Consider the following 20,168-nt stretch of genomic DNA (forward strand, 5'->3'; position numbering starts at 1 on the left):
AGGAGCTACACATGCACATTACATGCTATTCAGCCGTAGCCTTACTACAGCATATGTACCTGGACACTGGCATACAGCAACAGTAGTCCCACTCCACACAGGAGGCACCTCTACAGACCCTGGTAACTACCGCCTCATATGCTTAACCAGCCTGGTCTGCAACACTATGGAAAGGATCATTATGGTACCTATACAAAGAGACATTGAGGACATAGACACTTGTTCCCACCCGGTTTGGCTTTGTAGAGGGCAGATCCTGCCTTATGAACCTGGTTGACCTTTTCAAATCAGTCACTATAGCCATTGCTGAGGGCATGGCGGTCCATACAGCCTACCTGGACTTGCCTACAGCATTTGACACAATACCGCACTCTGCCATCATAGACATGATCAACAGCTAACATGTAAATCCATATATCGCATGATGGGTTGCAAACCAGCTAACGGACAGAAACCCTATAGTCAACCTCACTGGTGCCATGTCAGACTCAGAGCCAGTCACATGTGGTGTCCCACAGGGCTGTGTCCTGGGACTACTCATGTTCAGCATATCATTCTCAGATGTGGAAGCAGATTGGGAGGGTAGTGGCTGACAATGTTCAAAGATGACTGCATACTAGGTGCCATAGGCAATACACCTGCTGACACATGCATCCTACTGACAGGCCTCACGGACTCCAACAACTGGTGGTGGAGTCATGGCCTGACACTGCATGCCACGTAATGTATACTCATACCCTTTTGGACGGACAAGGTACCTACATATTATCACATAGACAATAACCCACTGAGTACAGACAAAGTAATCAGAGATCTGGTGACACTGTGCAATGCTGACCTCTCATTTAACACCCACATTGCCGAAGTGGTTGGATGGACTTCCTACCTTGCCCACCTTATCATGAAGGGATTCACATCCACATCAAAAGGGGTCATTGTACCCTTATACTCCTCCCTTATCAGGCCCATGACTGTGTACTATACCCCATTTGGTATGTACCTCACCTGGCACTTGCAACAGCTAGGGGGACCCCATGAGTACATCACCAGGTGGATCAAGGGTCTGAAACACCTGTCATATGCTGCCAGACTAAAGTAACTCATGCTCTATTCCATAGCATACTGCCTACGTAGGGGTGATCTGTGCCTGATGTAGTAGGCCATGTCCAATCTGGTAGTGATGGACATGTTCCACCTCATACAATCCAAATCTGTCAGAAGCACGACAGCTATGGATTTAAACCTCAGCACACATATGAATAGGACATACTGTAGGGACAGATCCATCACTAAGAAGCTTCCCATACTGTGGAACAGCATCCCAGTTCATGTTAGGCAGAGACCCTCACTGACGCTCTTCATGTGCATTCTTGACAAGTGGATGGGAGATCATAGGTTTACAGCAGGGGTCATCTCTGTGTCACTACTAGACAGAGGCACAGTACACTAAAGCTATTATGTAGGGGGGTCTTCACTGTGTCACTACTATACAGAGGCGCAGGCTTCTAAATCTATTCTATACACTGTCTGCAGATAGCCTAGTACTATACTATGCCACTGTAAAACTATATCTGTCTATGTATTTCTACATCCCTGTCTGTCTATGTATACACATATGCATATTATATATATATATATATATATATATATATATATATATATATATATACATTTCTCAATACACATACATATACACATGTTATATATATATATATATATATATATATATATATATATATATATATATATATATATATATTTACTCCTTTTTAGGTCCACATATGTATACACACAGTAACGTACTGCTGAACACCCTTTACTGTACCACCTACTTGTACATTGCACTACAACCTACATTGCTATGTGCACATAGCTACCATCACATACATATGTATGTGGAGCCTTCAGTGACAGTTTCAGTATGTCCCCGTCCCTATGCACATCCTCATATACATAGATACAGACCAATAACACATCTGGAGGGTACACAGTATGTAGAGTATTATAGTAGTACTTTACATTACCTGTGTTTGTTGCAGCTGTTTGTGTAGGCTTGCAGTTGCTTGGCCTGCTGTCTGCCTCTTTTCCTTGATGTTTCTGGCTTGTTATTTCTTTCTCTTTCTTTCTTTCTTTCTTTCTTTCTTTCTTTTTTTTTTTGGTTCTCTCTCTCTCTCTCTCTCTCTCTTTCTCTCTCTCTCCCTCTCTCTCTCTACCTCCAGCGGGTGCAATGACAATATTGCATGTGTGGACTGGGAGTACAGGATGCTTTTGTAGGTACCTGCACATGTCCATGTGATGGCCTCAGCACCAGTTGTTAGCCAGCATTCACTAATTGCATGCAGCCTGTTGTGTAGTGATAGCAGTTCTCACTGTGATTACAGGCCTGTGCTATAAAAAGGTCTGTTAGGCAGGCGTAGCCCTTTCAGATTATCAGGGTGGGGACCATGCTGGTTTGCTGTGGACACTGTTCTGTGAGTGTAAGGGTTGGTATGTCTCTCATATTTCAGGCTGTGTTGCAGACACTGCAATGCATGTTGTTATGTAAGCTACTGTTAGTACATTTGGCAGGGTGTCAGTGGGGCACAGTTGACATTTGTTTTCACATCAGGGACATCCTTGTAACTCAGTCACAGTTGCTATGTCTGCACTCTTAACTATTCAACTATGGCAGTGTTTATCCTGCTCTAAGTATGTGTGTGGCTTGCCAGATGCTACTGTGACATTATTACCTAGTAGCTACCAACTAGCATGACTGTTTCTCAGCACACAGTACTATTTTACAAATCCACTAGACTTGACAGTAAATATACATGACATGCTTTGTGTGCTAGACTTGTATATTCCCTTTAAATTAATTCCTAATATTTTATGATATATTTATTTCAGCACAATGTTCTTGTATAGGTTCATAGGTTCATAGGTTGGTACTAGGCTATCAGCCCTAGGGCCTATACAAGCCTAGCCATAACAATTCCCTGGCTATTTCTTCCCACATTATTTACTTTCCTGGACCCCTGTCTAGCAGGGCGACTGACGTGATCCCTGTGGTGAATTTCCTTTCTCCCATCCAATCGTCAAGGTTCCTCTTGAAGAGGTCCAAAGAGGCACTCTGCTTGACATGTATGGGCAATCTATTCCAGAGTCTGGGGAGTCTCTGGGTCAGGAACCTATCCCTCCAGCATGTTTTGTTTATTGTGATGACAAGGTTTAGATCCCTGGAGCGTGTAGCTCTGAGGGATTGGGATTTCTTTAAGTGTAGCATGTCCAACAGCTCTGGGTTTGACATGGCCTTGTATGTTAAGCAGAGATCGCCTCTGAGTAGACGATATGCGACAGAGTATAGCTGGAGTTTTTTAAGGCGGTCAGCATATGGCATCTGCTTTAGGCCTGTGATTCTTTTAGTGAGGTATTTCTGAGGCCTTTCCAGTTGTTGCAGATGTCTTGAGAGGTACATACCAAATGGGGCATTGTATTCTATAATGGGTCTAATGAGGGATGAGTACAGTGGGACAATGACCTCCTTTTTCTGGATGAAAAGCCCTTCGTGATGAGGTGTGCCACATAGAAGGATTTCCTGACTGTTGTGGCGATGTGGTTATCGAAGGTGAGACCACTGTTCACCTGTGTCCCTAAGTCTCTTATCACACTTTCTGTGTTTAGTGTACTGCCACCTATATGGTAATTCATGGATACATGTTTTTTCCCAAAGGGGATAACAATACATTTCTTGGCATTGAGCTTGAGCCCATGGCTCTGGCACCAAGCATCTGTTTCTGTAAGGCCCTTTTGTAGAGTATCCACATCATTTGGGGATTCAATAATGGCTCCCAGTTTGCAGTCATCTGCAAACTTTGTTAGCCAGAGTCAACTGGCACTCATGGCTTAGTGGTAAGTCATGCAGACTAGTGTTTCCAAGGTCCTGGGTTCGAGAATGAGGGACATATTTTATTTTGCTGCTGAGGAAACTACAGGCCTTGTCATTCAGAGTGACTAAGGCACTTTTAAGCAGTTGTAAGCGGGTTAGCGCTGGTTTGCGTGGAGGTCACGCATGCGCACTGCTGCTTAGCTTCGCGCACACCCGCTTACTACTGCTTAAAAGTGCTTACTCTCACGCACACCCATGCTATTTTCTTTGAAAGAAAAGAATATGGGGAGCTAGGAAAGTGGTGAAAAAGGGGTCACAAAGAGGGTAGGACAGTAGGGAAACAAGCTCGGGTTTTGCAGGAGGGATGTAGGTAAGGCCCATAGCTGCCCATTTCTTCATCAGCAACAGCTGTGCATATGTTTGTAATTTGGTGTGACATTTGGAAGCTTCCACCCCTGAGAGAGGTGTAAGGACAGCAATAATACTTGTTGGACAGCCAATTGTAATTGACAGTTTACATGTCCAGCAGACATGTGTGCAAAATGGGCAGCTATGTATGGGGCGTAATTTTTTTGTGGGTACAAAGTGCCCTTTTTTTTTTTTCAGGTGAGAGTGGTATGTCAGGTATAGGAAGTCGGTATAGCTGGGGAGGTAGGTTGGGTAGGTTAACAGACAAGACAAACAAGATGCATACAGGGGCGGTGTATGACACATGTGGGAGGTTACACAATTGACGGGGATGGATGTTTGGATATCTCGAGCCCATGAGTCCACAGATGGCAACAGTGGAACTGAGATCCCCACCCATGGGCAGTTGCCACTGTGCCTTCACTGCCCAGGATGGGGCTGTGCTGTGGGCTGTGTAGGCCGGGCAGCAGGCACGCCCATGAGTTGTGCCACCCGTGCCTCAAGCTGGCGTAGGGGCCCAAGCACAGCATGCCGGATCTCCCTACACACCACAGTCCGGACACTATGGAGGGTGAGTGGATGTTCTCCTCCGGTCACACTTGCAGAGGCGGGACGAGCCCCATCCCCTGCAGTACTTCCACCTGCAGGTGGCACAGGGCCACCAGAGGAGGGTCCGGCCTGGGCACTACTGCCAGATGCACTCGCCAGCTGAGGAAGGAGAGGTGGGTCCACTGGAACCCGCCTTCCCTGTCGTCCTATGTTTTGCATTATGTTATGACAGTTTGGGTTAGTAACATACAATACCATTCACAATTAGTTGTAACAGCATGCATTAGTATTCCCATTAACCAAACCCCCATATATTCAAGCCATTGAACAGCAAGCATAACACATGCATAATTTGAACAGCAATACACAATCCAACAACATGCAGGGTTGACTGATGACAACAGGCCATCAGGTTTGGATGTATGAACAGGGCAGATACATCAACGTACATGCAAATATGTATGAACCAACAGGACAAATGTCCAGGGGTGTTAATTGTGATTGCAGATACCAATTTCACGTGGAATGGATTATATGTGGTTATAGGGTAGGGTGAAGAAAATTTAATTAACAACTTCAAATACCAATACATATGCTGTACATTTCTACTATCTGCAGATATATGCACACTACAGTTCTGCCTACAGTTTCCTATGTGATAACTACTTCAAGTTGGTGATAGGAATGTTACTGCTACATCAATATACATTTCATTTTTATTCATACACATTCATATCTGGCTCTGTTCAGCTACATCATCCTGCTACATTTGCTTTATATAGCTATAGACAACTGTGGATGTTTGGTATTTCAGACAACCATACTATCTGCATATTGCAGACTGAGAGCAACATATACAGATTTTGGGACACACATTCCAGCTGTAGTACTGTTTTCAACACATGTTACTGTTTGGTTCTGCCTGTCACATTCATTTCATTCTGTACTGACTGCAGTATACTTTATTCAGGAGTTATTACTACTTTATTGGTGGATTCATACCTCTTTCTCACACTCTCTCACTTGTTTTATTTTTACAATTCAGGATGGTACTTAATTCTAGGCTTTATTGACATGTTTTACCTGTAGTTATAACAATCCTTTCCAACAGTCTCACTTATGTCATGTTTCTGTATTTCAACAGGGATATAGTTCACACGTGTTTTACTCAGCTTCTGCAGCTGTACTTTTCAGCCTGCTGCAGGTTTAGTACTATTATATTACAGGTGGGACATCTTTATTTCAGACTTGTTTCATTTTTATGTTTGGATTACAGGCTGCATCACACTTTTGTAATCAAGCAATACTTGCAAACCCTCTTACACTGTTACTTGCACATTTTATTAATTAGTGACTACACTGCACTCTTTTGCTAACTGTCATACTTATATATTTATTTACAGTTACAGGGAGAGAATTACTGACCTGCCTGGTGACGCAACCGCACCAGCCTATCGCCATAGGCTTGATGGTTCACAGAATGGACACCTGCAGCTGTAATATAAATAAAGTAATATTGGAATACACATTTCCATAATATCAGCTAGGTTAATTTCTTACACAAATAATTACATGTAACTTACTCAGTAGTGGGGCGTTGGGCATTTGCTGGGCCTCCTGGATCCAATGGTTCAGTTGATCCTGCTAACATCTCTTCAGGTCCGCATGGTGGTGATGGACCTGCTCACCAGTCCTTGGTATTCCTGTGGCACTGGTGAGATCATGAGCCAACCGGTCCCATGCCTCAGCCCTATATGCTCCCCACAGGACCTGGCCCTGCATGAGTTGGGCCTCATGATTATGGACGAGGAGCCAAACCATATATTTGGACTCCTCAATGCCCCACCTCTGTGCTCGGAAGCAACTACCCTCACCTACACCTGACATCCTGGCTGCAAGTCAGTTCTACAATCGGTTATGCTGTATATTCCTGCCTATGGGGCTTATATATGCCGTTTTTCCTGCACTTATCTGTGATTGGCCATTTTGGAATAGCATCAGCTTCACAAAACCTGCTTTGTCATGCTCCTCTCTCTATTCATTCCTATATATAAGCTATTACTGCATTTCTAAGTGCAACTGTCATGGCTTAGTGGCTCAGTACTTTGACTATTGTGCATGGTATCCTGGGTTCGATCCTGGCCATTGCTTTTTATATTTTATGACTGTCTACACAGGCTAGGAGGTGTGTCTGTGTAAAGGCAGTTTTGATAAAGATTGCTCAACGTTGCCCGTCGGTTAGCTTGTTGGCGCGGTGCGCAGCTCCACGCAAATGGGTTACGCCGGTTTACGCGTCATTTGGCTGTCAGCATGCATATTACGCTCAGCTCAGCTATGGGCATGCAGTTTCAGCGTGTTAAAATGCTGCTCAACCACGGGCACTCATTTTACACCTGTTAAAACACTGCTCACCTACGGGCACTCATTTTGCACCTGTTAAAACACTGCTCACCTACGGGCACTCATTTTACATTTGTTAAAACACTGCTCACCTACGGGCACTCATTTTACACCTGTTAAAACACTGCTCACCTACGAGCAGATATCCTCAACTTGTTAGACTGTAGCTCAGCTATGGGCACATCTCACATTTTTTTTTTTTTATCTCACATTTCTTCAAAATACATGGCCCATTTCATTACATTTTACATAATATATAATTTTATATATGTACATATATGTCAGGGACTTTTTTCGTGCTTATTTTACTAAAAATAAAGATTGATGTTGTGGGGGCTCGGACCATGACTGCCTCCTCTTCAGCCAAAGTCTCTACCGCTACGCTATTGCTTCTTGGCTTACTTTGCATATTTAGTTCTTATATGCATTTCCACTGACTGCTAACTGTGGCTAAGCGTTGGGCACACCCGCGCAAATGAGTGCACTCACAGGCAAACATCTTTACAACTTATAAAAAAAATATAAGATGTTCATTTATACATTTTATGTTCATAGTCTGTGGGGGCATGTGTTGTGTTGTGTTTATTCACATTTACATGGATTCTGTCATGGGGGTTTACTTTCGGGACTTTTACTCTTCTGGGGGTGTGTCTTTTTGCAGGGCTCACCCTATGGACATGCCCCCTACTGTCTTTCATGGAACGTGTTAGCCTTAGGTGTGATTCAGCATGCTCTCATGCATATGCATGACATGCTGACGTCACACCGTTTAACTGCAGCCTCCTTGTAAGCCTTGTAACTCTTACACGGAGGCTTCGTGAATCCTGCCCAAAATCTATTATTCCAGCAATGTTCTATGTATATAACAGAAATATTTAAAAATTGTCCCTGATTTTGTGCCTTTGCCCCCCCCCCCATTACTTTTAGATTTGTCCTGATTTCTTGTGTTCAAAGCTTGAGAGATATGAATGCAATAGTGACAACAACAACACCAAATGGAAGAGCAGCACCAAACAGTGATAGTAACAACAATACCAGTGACAGTAACAGTAACAGTAACAATGAAAGCAACAACAGTAACAGCAGCAACAGTGTCAGTGACAGCAATAGCAAAAATAGCTAGATCAACACCAATAGTAACAGCAACAACAGCAGCAAAAATAACAGCAACATCATCTACAGCAGTGACAGCAACAACTATGAACAAAACCAGCAACAACAACAGCAAAAATAACAGCAACATCATCTACAGCAGTGACAGCAACAACAACAACTAACAAAACCAGCAACAACAACAGCAGAAAAAATAACAGCAACATCATCTACAGCAGTGACAGCAACAACAACTAACAACAGAACCAGCAACAACAACAACAGCAGCAAAAATAACAGCAACATCATCTACAGCAGTGACAGCAACAACAACTAACAAAACCAGCAACAACAACAACAGCAGCAACAATAACATCATCTACAGCAGTGACAGCAACAACAACTAACAACAAAACCAGCAACAATAACAGCAACATCACCTACAGCAGTGACACAACAACAACTAACAAAACCAGCAACAACAGCAGCAAAAATAACAGCTACATCATCTACAGCAGTGACAGCAGCAACAACTAACAACAAAACCAGCAACAACAACAGCAGCAAAAATAACAGCAACATCATCTACAGCAGTGACAGCAACAACACCAACTAACAACAAAACCAGCAACAACAACAACAGCAGCAGCAACATCAGAAAGAGCATAGTGTTGTGCTGGATATGGAATTCTAATGTATCGCTGTGTTTCAGTTCAGCACATTTAAAATGAACAGTGTCAAGCCAGAGGAATATGTATTCATGTGCTCTATTATTATAGATGTGCAGAAGAAGAATGGGAAACAACTCTTCTCATTAGGAGGTGCATCATACAAGGTGGATGTGCAAGTGGCACAAAACAGGCATGTTCAGGTTCTGATATATACACATGCAGTATACAACATGTGCATGCAGTACAGCAGTGTGGCACACTTGTGATATTGTCCTTGTCAAAGTTATTGTCTCTAATACATTACTGCATTGTACAGCAATACAGTGTGGCAGATCAGGAAGGCATTATCAAATGACATATCTGTTATGTGTTCTGAATGCAATCCACAGTCAGATGCAACCAATGATATCTAATGAGCATGACAATAAACTATACTCAGAAACATGAATATAGTTGTTGTTGTGTCTTTCGGCTTTTCCCGGTTAGGGGCCGCCACAGTGGAACTCCGGTCCGCTAATGATTGGTAGTTGATTTTTACGTGCCAAGTTACCAGCCCTGATGCACAATCTTCAATGAAGGTACGCCTATTCATGCATGTCTCCATGCAAAAGACGCTCTAGCTGAGAATCAAACCAGACAGCATCTTACTGTGAGGTGACAATGCTACCGTAGCACCACCACCGCAGGATTAGAAACATGAATATAGCAATGTTTAGAATATGTGTCAAGTACATTGCCAGGGAATGCAGGTGCCAAATGAGCTGGGTACCACTTACTCCAACATGGCAGATATGGTGATGTTTGACATGTTAAGGATAAGGATGTGCATGAATGACTCTGATGCATTATCTACGAAAAGAAATCATATAATTTTAGTTCTCGTACTGAATGCTGACTCAACAATAACCGTGTTTTACATAACAAGCAAATGTTTGTGGCAAAAGTGCACAGTCTATACCTGACTACTGTCATTTTTGCATCACTGTGTGTAGAAACATGCCTGCAACTGCACTATACATATGTGCCAACCATTACTGTGAAATGTAATGAACACATACCATGCAATACCTATGATTCCTGCTACCTGGATCCATGGATGTGAAGGACAGAGCATTTACTATTAGTGAAGTTACTAAAGGTTGATTAGCAACCCCAGCACTGGAGAAGGCAGGCAATGAGGGGAAGGAGTGAAGTGGTATGTCCTTCTTGCCTCTCTAGGGTTGTGAGGAGGGTTGCATGCATTTTAGAGCACATGAATGGTTATGATTTCCTCAGATGGAGAGCATGCAAAACCATCTATTTGCTTCCCATTTTTGACAGGGCTGACTGGAGTTATGCACCTTGCCAAGTTGAAGGAGAAGATCTCCATCATCAGTGCATTGTATAAATTCACAGAGAGCTTGGCCAAGTTTAAGATGTAGGCTAGGGCTAGCAAGCATAAAGCTGAACAATACCTGATGGCTGCCTGAACACTAGCCTATTCTGGCTGATTCTTGCCCCAGCAATAGGAAAGGAAAAGGTCAGGTGTGAGCTTATGATCAGCAGGTATTAGGAAAAAATGGCAAAAATGCAAGAAAAGGTATAATTACTGTTGATTTTATTACATGTATTTTTTCCCTTATGTTATAGCCGTGAAACAATCATATTTTTCTGCTTATTACTAGTCTATATTCTAACATGATAATACTACAAATACTTCAGAATGTAAATACAATTATCTGTAGTATGAAATATTTCAGCCATCATAAATGCTCTGGGTTCTGCTGAAAGTGTCTTTGGCACCTACACATTCTGCTGGAAATAAGCAAAGTACAAAATCTATTAATAGATAATTTTATGTGTACACTTTCACACCCAGCCATATCAACCTTGATTAACTACAAGCAGCAAGATTACCTAACAATATAAATTATTATAATGTGTTACTAATGATTTGTATGGCCAATTAGTAAACAGTAAATAAGTTGCCTTATTTATGATAGATGAATATTTCAAATGTCTACAGACAGATTTGTTAGGTGTAATGCATTTAGTAGGGATCCCATCAGAACAATAAAGTATTCTTTATTTTTGGCAAGGAGGTGTGAGCTGATTAATCACTCTGAGCCAACAGCATGCATCAGTAGGTTGCTAATGAGTTTAGTTGTCAAAAAATGCAGAGTTGACCTTCATGACTCAAAAGCCAATTTAATACTTTATAAAAAAAATAAAAAACTTTCTAGGAAATTTGAGCTTAAACACAGAAGCTACTTTATGCATTCATACCACATAAAACCAGAATTAAGAATGAAGTAATGGTGAAAAACAATGAAATGATGTAATGAAACATTGCATTGTGATGTAATTAACAAATTAGGCTGCAATTATTTATTGGCTTAAGCAGCTGCTTTGTCTATATTTGCTCATTACATATATGTACATACGCTTAGTGCATATAAGTAAACAATATATATTATTATGTAGTTTTATACACACATTTCAGTGTTTTGCCAAACTTTAAAACAACCCGATGTGGGGGCTGTAACTAAATATACCAACTCTGAGATCACACTGCATTGAAGAAAAGGGCAATTCCCGATAACGGCCAGCTGAATTTTTCCGTGAGGAAAAAAATTCAAGGACGTGGCCATTCGCGGTTTATAGCATTCACTGTACATGTGTCGATTATTATGTGTTCAAAGAAGAGATTCTTCAATCACATAATATAGACCCGGATGGCTATTCTGTACATCTGCTCAGGGATGTTTGCTTTCTTTTTTCTGTTTCATATAGTCAAGTGATTATCATAGACTGGTATCAGTTTTTATGACTACAGGTGTTACATTTTTGAAAAAATGTGTATAAATCCTCTTGCTGTGTTAGTCATGTTTAATCTTGGTTCTCCTAAAACCATTTGTTTATTGACTTTCACATATCAATTCTTCCGTTCCTGTCCTTGTGAATTTTGGCTTATGCCCTTCTCAGAAAAAATAGCAAAATATTTGTCTTAACATTTAAAATGAACATTTAAAATGCAATTTTCTTAACTCTATATTTGTTTCCTTGCCATGTGATGTACACATTACTCTGTTTTGAAATGGTTTTAGATATTAGCTGATAACTTTAATTTATTTGTTTTATTCACTAGTTAACAAAGACAAACTAGTAGTCATAAATGTCCCATTTAAAGCTACCCAGGAACACTATCTAAACAGGATCCTGCAATTAAAATTTTAAGAAAGTCAAATTCAGAACCACAGCATGATGCAGGTCACACAATTTAATGAACTTACAGTTGCAGCTACATTTGCAGTTAAATATCTGCAGTCACACACTGCATATTTATTTTAATCACATATAATTGAAACAGTAGCTAATAGTACAAATTTTAGCTGTTGTCTTTTTCTAGTTGCACTGTATTTGTAAGGAGTGAACACTAATTTTGATTTGTATTTTACTTACTGGAGTCTTTTGTCAGATTGTTGCATACACTGAAGTTGCATAATTCATTTTTATGCTGCATTGGTAGTATGTTCTTATCTTTTCTTCATTATTAACCAGATATTTATTTGCTTTAAATGAAGATTATATTTTCAGTTATCCGGGTTTATTTTTCCAAAACACACAATAAAATAGGTACTCTGAAGAATTGTAATGTAAAAGTTCTGATCTGCCTTATTTACACACGCTTCCTTCTCTTGATCCAGTCTTTATCTTCCTTCTTCCCAGATACAGCCTCTCAGCATCCTCCTCCATAATAATATCCACACCTTGTATCAGTACCAAACATTTTCTAGCCTTATCTCATTGCACATTGAGCCTCCTCTACATCGCTCTAATTTCTGATCCAGCTGCTGCACTGTCAAGTAATATAAAGCTAATAAGTTGTACCTGATTTCCCTACCTGAAATGTAAAGGCACAATCCATACTTCTCCTACATGACATAGGTTTATAGGTTCATAGTTAAGTAGTAGGTGAGCTGCCCTTGTGGGCCATTTTGAGCCTAGCCAACTTCCATTTAAAAAGTTGAGAATCAAACCCTGTGCCTTGTGTCTGTCACATACACACTTTAACCATTATGGTAACCCCTCTCCCCTCAGCTCATATGCCAGTGCACTAGATTTGGGATCCAGCTAATACATATATATTATTTTTCCGTGGTATGAGATGTTTCCAAAACTGGGAGCAAATTCCTTTACTGACTTAGTGTCTTAAGCTCCCTGACTCTGCATGTATTGTAGCCAATTGTGCTCTTCATGATGCTCAGGATAAGGTTTAACTAACCCTGTGGGTTCAAAGTTAATTCATATTAACAGTCACAGAATCTGTAATTAGCTATGCCTGCTAAAAAACTGCAACCCTTTATTTAACAAAATGTGTCACTTATTATGGACTTAGAAATTCTTCCTACAGGCTATGCCTACTATGGTAGGAGAGAATTCTCAGAGAAGCCAGTGGAATACCATTCCAATAATACTAAGCTGCGGTGCTTTTATCTGGATTTTACCTGTTTAATTTTACAGCACCTGAGCAGTGGCCACAGTGGTGCAGCAGTTAGCATTATTGCCTCAGAGCAAGAGGTCCTCCAGTTTGATTCTCGCCTGGGGTGCCTTCTGTGTGGAGTCTTCATATCCTCCCTACGGTCACGTGGGTTTTCTCTGGGTGCTCTGCTTTCCTCCCACATTCCAAAGATATGCAGTAGGTGGATTGGACACTCTAAATCACCCATGTGAGTGAGTGGTATGAATAAACAGCATCAGAAGGGCTAGCCACCTGGCAGTTCAAACCTAGGCCTAAGATGATTGGCACTGCTGAAGTGACACCCTGACCCCATGTGCAAAATGGAAAAAGGGGTTGAGGAAAGATGGATGACTTGCTGATGATGTCAGTTCATTTGTTTTATTTATTGTTGGTTTGTTGACTGAAGTAGTGATGTAATCGTTATGGATCCATACCATCCACAGCATGGCTTACTCATGAAATGTTCACCTTACAATTATACAATAAATATTTGTAATGCAGTTTTACCTGATGTATTAATAATGCATAGCAACAAAACAATGGGGGCAAAATGATAATTTGGAATGGAGGGAATGATAACCTGGAACGTAAAAAATGGATGAATTGCATGTAAAATGCATCATTAGTTTGTACATGGAAAACTCTGCCAGATTTAAAAAAAGAAGATGTGCATTTTCAGCAAAGTAGCTTAGATGACCCCATGGTACTGGTTTAGCTTCATGTTCATGTTAGTAGGTCAGAAGCATTGCCTTAGCATACAGCTGAATATCCTCAGACTCCTCATGGCCATAGCTGAAGAAAGAATGCACACCACTGCAAGTGACGTCAGGCATGAACTAGCTCTTATTAGTATCCTAATACCTGAGTGGAAACTGTTTTGTAATCTTTGCTCACTTTCCAGCACTCAGTTATATGACCAGGACTGATTTTAATGCTCTCAACTCAGACAAGGAGGGATTCTGGTAGGAAAAGCAGTTTAAAATGAATCTTTACTTATTCATGTGGCAATGTTAAAGTTACAGGTATAATAACTGATACTGTTAGACCTGTCTACCTTTATTACCTGTTTCCAAAGTAAGATCCACAAAATATAATATTACCTCTCTGATAATATTAAGAATATTACACACTTTATTTCTTTTCACTGAGTTCCAATCTTCAGTGCATTAACTGCAAACAATGTATTATCTACCCTTGAGCAGGGCAGATTGATTCTTTAATATGGAACAACCAAAAAAATAAAAATAGATATATTAAAAAATCCCAAAGGCAGTCAACGAATGTAGAAACAGCTTGAAGAAGAACTGTACACTGTATACAAGTACTCAAAAGGTGCAAGCACCACTTTAATACAAAAAACAATAAAATCTGGTTAGAGCTTTCATTTCACAATGTGTAAAACTTCATCATACAAAGTTCACAAATGTCACTTCCTTTATGCTTGACCATCCATTCTCATTGGTTGCCACACATTGATGCTGAATTTAAAATAACTCATACATTAACTAATTGAGTGCTGTAAGGGAACCACTGCACAATTAATCTATACACTTACTTAGCATAAAAATAACATACAATAGGTTGTTAAAATGTTGCATGCACTAATGCATAATTAAATTACTCTTTAAAAGTAAGCTATATAAGCAAAAACATATTTTTAACTTTCGCCTAATTATTGCTTACAATTTTGTATAATCTATGTATGACCTATATATTTTTCATATGTAGATATATATATATATATATATATATATATATATATATATATATATATATATATATTTATATCTTCTTCTTTCTTCTTCTTCTTTCGGCTGCTCCTGTTAGGGGTCACCACAGCAGATCAACTGTTTCCATTTCTTCCTGTCACTGCATCTTGCTTTGTCACACCAACCGCCTGCATGTCCTCTCTCACCACATCCATAAACCTTATCTTAGGCCTCCCACTTTTCCTGTTACCTGGCAGCTTCATCCTTAGCATCTTTTTCCCAATATACTCTGCATCCTTCCTCAGCCCATGTCGAAGCCAATGTAATCTTGCCTCTCTGGCTTTGTCTCCAAACCTTCCAACCTGGGCTGACCCACTAATATACTTATTCCTAATCCTCCCCATCCTCATCACACCCAGTGCAAATCTTAACATCTTCAACTCTGCCACATCAAGCTCTGACTCCTGCCTTTTTGTCAATGCCACTGTCTCCAACCCATGTAACATAGCTGGTCTCACTTCCCTCTTGTAGACCTTCCCCTTCACGTTTACTGGTACTCGTCTGTCACAAATCATTCCTGACACTCTTCTCCACCCACTCCATCCTGCCTGTACTCTCTTCTTCACCTCTCTTCCGCACTCACCATTACTCTTTACTGTTGATTCCAAGTATTTAAACTCATCCACCTTTGCCACCTCTACTCCCTGCATTCTCACTATTCCTCTAACAACCCTCTCATTCACACACATATATTGTCTTAGTCCTGCTGACCTTCATTCCTCTTCTCTCTAGAACATATGTCCATCTCTCCAGGGTCTCCTCCACCTGTTCCCTACTTTCACTACAGATCACAATGTCATCTGCAAACATCATAGTCCATGGGGACTCCTGTCTGATCTCGTCTGTCAACCTGTCCATCACCATTGCAAATAAGAAAGGGCTCAGAGCTAATCCTTGATGTAATCCCACCTCCACCTTAAACACATCTGTCACTCCCACCGCAGACCTCACCACTGTCACACTACCCTCGTACATATCCTGTACCACTCTTACATTCTCTGACACTCCCGACTTCCTCATACAATACCACAACTCTTCTCTAGGCACCCTGTCATATGCTGTCTCTAAATCCACAAAGACACAATGCAACTCCTTCTGGCCTTCTTTGTACTTCTCCATCAACACTCTCAGAGCAAACATCTCATCTGCAGTGCTCTTTCCTGGCATGAAACCATACTGCTGATCACTAATCATCACCTCCCTTCTTAACCTAGCTTCCACTACTCATTCTCATAACTTCATGCTGTGACAAATCAGTTTAATCCCTCTGTAGTTACTAAAGCTCTGCACATCACCCTTATTCTTAAAAATGGGTGCCAAAACACTTTTTCTCCATTCCTCAGGCATCCTCTCACTTTCCAAGATTTCAGTTTTTCATTAAACAATCTAGTTAAAAACTCCACTGCCATTTCACCTAAACACCTCCATGCTTCCACAGGTATGTCATCTGGACAAACAGCCTTTCCATTCTTCATCCTCTCCATAGCTGTCCTTACTTCCTCCTTGCTAATCCACTGCACTTCATGATTCACTATCCGCACATCATCCAACCTTCTCTCTCTCTCATTCTTTTCATTCATCAGCCCCTCAAAGTACTCTTTCCATCTGCTCAGCACACTCTCCTCGCTTGTGAGTACGTTTCCCTCATTATCCTTTATCACCCCATACCTGCTGTACATCTTTACTAGCTCAGTCCCTCTTTCTAGCCAATCGGTACAGGTCCTTTTCTCCCTCCTTAGTGTCCAACCTATTATACAACTCTTCATATGCCTTATCCTTAGCCTTCATCACCTCTCTCTTTGCCATGCACCTCATCTCCTTATACTCTTGTCTACTTTCTTCATATTTTTGACAATCCCACTTCTTATTCGCCAACCTCTTTCTCTGTATACTCTCCTGTACTTTTTCATTCCACCACCAGGTCTCCTTGTCCTCCTTCCTCTTTCCAGATGTCACACCAAGCACCTTTCTAGCCATCTCTCTTACTAGCTCTGCTGTAGTTACCCAGCTATTCGGTAACTCTTCACTGCCACCCAGTGCCTGTCTTAACTCTTCCCTGAACATCACCTCACTATTACCCTTTTTCAATTTCCACCATTTGATCCTTGGTGCTGCCCTCACACTCATCCTCCTCTTCTTGATCACCAATGTCATCCTACAAACCACCATCCTATGCTGCCTAACTACACTTTCTCCTGCCACCACTTTACAGTCTCCAATCTCCTTCAGACTGGCCCTTCTACATAAGATATAATCCAACTGTGTGCATCTTCCTCCACTCTTGTATGTCACCCTATGTTCCCCCCTCTTGTTAAAATACGTATTCACCACAGCCATGTCCATCCTTTTCACAAAATCCACTACCATCTGACCTTCTGCATTCTTTTACTTAACATCATACCTAACCATCACATATATCCCCATTACTATGTGTTCACTTGGACTTTTTTCCTTTCCAGTGCTTTTAACTTCAAAATGGGGGAGATTAAACTTTTCTCATTTATACCTGGCCAGCTGCCAGCTGAAAGATGGAGAGAAGGCTTTCTCAGAGAATATATGAGCACGGGTATGCCATTAAAAAACATAACATGAATAATGCCCTAGCAAAGCACACTACCAACAATGAAGGGCATGGATTCCATTACGTGGCTATAGATCATGTAATTACTGACGACAATATACCCTGGGCATTGATGTTAAAAATCAGTGAACTTAAATGGCAGACTTGCCTACAGGCTGATGGCTGGCCAGGTATAAATGAGAGAAGTTCCATCTCCCCCATTTTGAAGTTAAAAGCACTGGAAAGGAAAAAAGTCCAAGTGAACACATAGTAATGGGGATATATATCTATACATATATATATATATATATATATATATATATATATATATATATATGAATATGTATATATATATATATATATATATATATATATATATATATATATATATATATATATATATATATATACACACATATGAAAAATATATAGGTCATACATAGACTATACAAAAGATTAAGTAATAATTAGGAGAAAGTTAAAAACATGTTTTTGCTTATATAGCTTGTTTTTAAAGAGTAATTTAATTATGCATTAGTGCATGCAGCATTTTAGCGTGTGTTATTTTTATGCTAAGTAAGTGTATAGATTCATTGGCAGTGGTTCCCATACAGCAGTCGATTAGTTAAGGTGTGAGTTATTTTAAATTCAGCATCAGTATGTGGCAACCAATGAGAATGGATAATAAAGCATAAAGGAACCTTGTTTGTCTGATGAAGTTTTACACATTGTGAAATGAAAGTGCTAACCAGTTTTCATTGTTTTATCTATTAAAGTTGTGCTTACACCTTTTGAGTACTTGTATACAATCTACAGTTGTTCTTCAAGCTGTTTCTACATTTGTTGACTGCCTCTGGGATTTTTTAATTGGTTTTGTGAGTTTTTGTTTCGTTTGCACCAAAAATAGATATATAACAAATAAAGACAACTGCCAGAATACCAAAGATTTATTAAAAAAACGACTTAGCGCCTCGGCTCAAACAGCCTTCAAAGAGTAAAAGACACATCATAAAACACCATTTAAATACACCATTGACAAGCTTAAACAACCAATCAAATAATTAATTAATTAATTAGCAGCTCATTCAATTAAATATTTCCAATTACATTCCTTATTCAGGCCAAAGGGCTCCAATGTATCATATTTTAATATAAAAATAGTTTCACATTTTAAAAGCTTTTCTTTCAAAGTAGTACATTCCCCCAATTTCACTTGTACTTTTTCTAATACACACCTTTTTAAAGATTTAGGATCAAAATAATGTACTGTGCTAAAGTGACCACCCAAGGGGCTATCTAACTTATTATCTTTTATATCCCTAATATGTTCTTGTAAGCGAACCTTAAAGGTTCTGCATGTTTCCCCAATATAAAACATATCACAGCCACATTTAAGAGCATAAATAACACCAGCTGTATTACAACTAAACTTATCCCTAACAACAAACTTAAAACCATTAATATAAAAGAAAGAAATGAATTAAATATTGACAAACAGAGCACTTATTACAAGGATAAGTACCATTACTCAAACTATAATTCTTACTTATATCAACTTCTGGTAAAGAGAAATAATTATTTACTAACATATGTAATTTTTTTGCTCTCTTGTATGAAATGTCAACATGATTAGGTAGCACTGCTTTCAAAACTCCATCTCTCAAGAACATAGGCCAAAAACATTGAACATGTTTAACAATCTCATGAGTGATAATATTAAAAGTAATGACAAAAAAAATTTTTGTTTCTGACTATCTTGATTATAGAGTATAATATTAGCTGTTATTTTATCTTTCTAGGGCGGCCACAGTTGTGCAGCGGTTAGCATTGCCGCCTCACAGCAAGAGGTTCTCTGGTTCGAGTCTCGGCTGGGGTGCCTTCTGTGCAGAGTCTGCATGTCCTCCCTGTGGTTGCATGGGTTTGCTCCGGTTTCCTCCCACATCCCAAAGACATGCAGTAGGTGGATTGGACACTCTAAATTGGCCCTAGGTGTGAGTGTGTGCATGTGTGTGCCTTCTGTTGAAGGTTGGGCACCGGGCTGGCAACTCGACACTGTAAAACACCACTGCCAATCATGAGCGGACAGAAGATCTGCTGTGGTGACCCCTAACTGGGAAAAAGCCAAAAGAAGAAGAAGAAAGTGTAAGTATATCTCTGATTTAAAGGGCCAAATTGATATCTCACTTCCATTATTCTGTGTTTCGCATCCAAAACTACCTCTTTATTATAACTCCTCTTTAAGAACATATTTTCAGTTTCCATTATTTCTTTACAAAATATGTCATCGGAACTACACAAACTATGAATCCTAAGAAATTCAGTATAAGGTAGCACCACCATTAAATGTGAAGAA

The sequence above is a fragment of the Protopterus annectens genome, chromosome 4.part0 (assembly GCF_019279795.1).
Source record: "Protopterus annectens isolate FY-2018-M chromosome 4.part0, PAN1.0, whole genome shotgun sequence".
NCBI classification, from domain to species: domain Eukaryota; kingdom Metazoa; phylum Chordata; order Ceratodontiformes; family Protopteridae; genus Protopterus; species Protopterus annectens.